This window comes from Echinops telfairi, unplaced genomic scaffold, assembly GCF_000313985.2.
Source record: "Echinops telfairi isolate 266 unplaced genomic scaffold, ASM31398v2 ScPeMD7_6;HRSCAF=24_0, whole genome shotgun sequence".
NCBI classification, from domain to species: Eukaryota; Metazoa; Chordata; class Mammalia; order Afrosoricida; family Tenrecidae; genus Echinops; species Echinops telfairi.
In genome coordinates, this window is record NW_022103902.1 from 1,553,953 (window position 1) to 1,557,832 (window position 3,880).

General features: G+C 55.9%; 1 protein-coding gene across 1 annotated transcript in view; it reads left to right on the plus strand.

Moving 5' to 3' along the window:
• The first annotated feature begins 2,697 nt into the window (after positions 1-2,697).
• NXPE3 (neurexophilin and PC-esterase domain family member 3) overlaps positions 2,698-3,880 on the plus strand; it is a 56,312-nt gene continuing 55,129 nt past the window's right edge. Inside the window, exon 1 of the mRNA XM_004706378.2 lies at positions 2,698-2,720. The gene's annotated coding sequence lies outside the window, so the exon portion shown is untranslated. The remainder of the gene's footprint in view (positions 2,721-3,880) is intronic.

A 3,880-nucleotide genomic window follows, 5' to 3' on the forward strand; every position in this document is an offset into this window, starting at 1 on the left:
TTAAGTCTCTGAAACCCACAGGGGCAGTTCTACTCTGTTCTGTAGGTACTGTGAGTCAGAATCTGTTCAGTGGCTGGGATGTTTTAGTGCTGGTAAGAGGTAAACTGTGGTCCAGACCGAAGCGGGCTTGGAATTTGACTAGTGGCCTTGGACCTGGGATGTGCTGAGCTGGAAGTGTGCTGACTTTTCAGTCAGAGATTTTTGAAAGAAGCAGGTAGTGTTGGATAGGCTTCTCGGGTCTCAGTGCTATTGAACTCAGGTGGTTTTCTACTCTGTACTTCCGTAAGAATAAAGTAAAGCTTTGGGGATACCTCCACCTCACTGCCATCACATTGATCCAGACTCGTAATGACCAACCACAGGTAACTTAAAAAAAATCATTTTAATGGGGGCTCTTACAGCTGTTATAACAATCTATACATTCATCCATTATGTATATATGTTGCCATTATCTTGTATAAAACGTTTACTTTGTACTTGAGCCCTTGGTATCAGTTCCTCATTTCCCCCCCCCTCCGCCCTCCCTCATGAACAGGGTAACTCTTTTTTTTAAATCATTTTATTGGGGGCTCTTATCAAACAGGGTGACTCTTTATAGGAGTAGAAAGGCTTAGCTTTTCTCCTGTGAAATGGCTGGTGGTTTTGAACTGCTGACCTTAAATTAAGGTTAGCAGCCTGTCTCTTGAGACCTATATGCCAGCAGGGCCCCTTATGGGGAGATAAAGATAGTTTTATTTACTTGTTAACGAGTAAGGGGACAGATAATTCTCAGAGCACTCCCTGCCCCAACAAAGAGTCTGGGAGAGGGCACGGACATGATGTGCAGCATATCGTGCGCATCATTCATGGAAGGCACAGGGTTAGGGTTTGGTACGAAAGTGGTCACCAGACTCCTCGTTTCTGAAACGGCTCCATGTAGCACCAAGTATGCCAGTCAGATCAAAAGTAAGCCCGCAGCCATTGAGCCGATTCTGATTTTAGTGATGACCCTAGGTAGGGTCAGGAGGCTTACTGGACAGCACCACCAGGGCTTCGAAACATAGTTCTCGTTCTGACATGAGTCTTAACGTTCTGCAGTGGGAGGTCAGGACCGCTTTCGTGACTTTGCTCCTGTGTGGGGCCAGCACATCTGGTGATCGATGGCTGGGAAAAACACCTGCTACCAGGAAGATTGGCAGCGGGTGGAGAGTGACATTTCTTTGGGTTAACTGATGAGGCATTTCTGGGGACATTTCTATTACTTGCCAAGTCCAGCCCAAGGGATCCTTAAGTCTGGGAAGTTTCTCAATCTAACTAGTTTCATATGTTGCTCTTGTTTGTGGTTATGCTGGTTGTAAAAATGTATTTAAAATTGCTCAGATGCCTCAGAGTTACGAGCGAGTGCTTGTGTGAAAGGGGGCGGGGGTATGAATGATTAAATTGGCCCAACAAACCGTGACCTAGAAGTCACCACGTTCTGGCAAAGCATTTGCCAGGCAGCCAGACTGAAAGATGGGCAGTTGGGAGTCCATCTGCTGTGAGATAAGGTTAATTCAGAGCTAAGATGAACATGTTTCACTAGGCAGGTAAGCATGGAAGTTATCTTTCGGGACTCCAAATGACTCTGGAAGGCTATTTTTGCCCCCAAGGCAGAAAGAGAGGGAAATGATCGTTCCAGAAGAAGCGGCCTGATCACACACACACACACACACACACACACACACACACACACACACACACACACACACACACCGTTGTTGTGGGGTCTACTTTCAACGCACAGCAACCACATAGGGCCGAGAACCGCTCCAAAGGGTTCCCAAGGCCATCCACCTTCATGGAAACAGGCTGCCTCATCTTCTGTAGAGGGCTGGCCTCGAACCTGGGGCCCTTCGCTTCCAGCAGAGCACTGCGCCGTCGGGGTCCTGGTGGCCCCGTGGCGGGACCTCTTTTGATCCACGGGCATGAAGCTCTGACACGAAAGCACCCGAACGCGCCGAGTCCCTAAGTCTGGGGACAAGTCTAGCAGCCGTGCCTGCGCTCCGCGCCCGGCTTCGCGCAGCGTCCCGGGAGGAAGAGGGGCAGGTGTGCGGGGCCTCACCTGGTCCCGGCCAGCGGCTGGGGGTCCGTCAGGCTCAAGGGCGAAGAAAAGAGCAAGTGGACTCAGTTCGCCGGCCGCCTCGGCGCTCCCGCGCGGGCAGTCGCCTTTCTGCTCGTGCTGCCTCCGTCGTCGCCGGCCACCAGCAGTCGCGGTAGTCATTTTGGGGGGCCTCGGACGTCGGGGCGATTCCCTCTCCTACCGACCCTGCGGGAGAGAGGGGAGCCGCTCCTGAGGGTCTTCTGTCCGGTGAACGGCAAACCCCGCCCCTGCAGGGGAAGGAACGCCGCGGGTCGCGGTCCTGTTCCCTGGCAAGACGAGAGCCTCCAGGCGATATGGGGGACACCCCGCGGGACCGACCCCCGAGACCCTCTCTTGAGCCACCGGGCGGAGCCAAGGCCAGGGGGCGGAGCCAAGGCCAGGGGGCGTCCGCTCCCAGCGGCGCGCCGACAGCCCCCGGGCGCGTGCGCGCGGCTGTCAGTCACCCTCCTGGCCCCGCCCCCTCCGGACTTGACCAATCGCAGCCGCGGGTCGGGGGACGGCGACGCAGCCCGGCTCGGAAGCTGGGGCTGGCCCGGCAGAGCGGCGGCGGAGCCGCGCGGGAATGCCTGCGCGCCGCAGCGAGTGCGAGGCGGCGTCCGCGGTGAGTGGGGGCTGCGGGCGCGCTGGCGCGGGCAGGCCCCGCGGCCGGAAAGCGGTGACCGGCCTCTCTGCGGTCCCTCTGGGCTGCGGTGCCCTGGTTGGCCGCTGAGGTGCGGGGGAACCCCAGGTTGCGGCGGGAGGGACGGGGGTCCGTCTGTTGGCCGAGGCCGAGCGGCAGCCGGGCGGCCGCAGTCTGGCACCGCTGGGGGTGGAGTGGGGAGTGAGCATCTCTTTACCAGGTTTCCGGACGTGTGGTACCCCGCCGCAGCGCGGCAGAGCCAGGGCCGGGGAGGGGGGCACCTCCCCAGGCCGAGGGCGGGGCGCGCGGTGCAGCCCCTCCCAGCCCCTACTCCCCTCATCTCGCTGGGCACCCGCTGCCCCCCTCTTGGCTGGCGGCGTTCCCACCCGGTGAACGGATCTGGCCTTGTTGAGCCGTTGTTTTGGGGGGTGGGGGATCAAATTCAGGCCCTGTGGGGAGAAACAGGTGTGACCTTAGAAGGTGTGATGTGCAGACCTTGCCCTGTCGCCCCGATATCGCCGCCTGATCAGAGAAGCCTCTGACGGTGGTGAGAGCGGTTCGCAGGCTGGGTGTCTGGCCACCGCTGGAAAAGATGCAAAAATCTGTGTGTAGTTTTTGACAAAAATACCCTTACTTTCATTATTTAAAGGAGGATTATTGCCACATCTCCAGATGATATAGAATCACACAGCTCTACTGGGCCTCCCCTCTCCCCTCGGTGGCTAATTATCATTTGGCACACCAGCTTGTGTTTGAAGTCTGCAGGACTCCCCAACCCTGCTAATTAATTGTCTGATTCTATGCAGTGGAGGCAGCAGCTCTCCTTCCACTGTGTTCAGTATCGTTGCTTCATGTCTGTTAGCCTCCTGGTCACTTTGGGGCTGATAAAGTGCTGTTATCTGTTTATGAGAAAGGAAACGAAGGGTGAGATCACTCAAGTGCAGTTAGTGGTCCCCATGGCCCTTAAATTGGTTGTCCGGGTGAAATAATGTAAGCGACAATTCAGACACCATTTCTAAGAGCCCATTCCTAACATACAAGGGACCAACCTTACTACTCTATGCTGTTGTCTGACCTGACTATACAGCATAAGCATCTGATGACTTTTTATAAAAGCTGTTTCTTGGGCCTTACACACACAG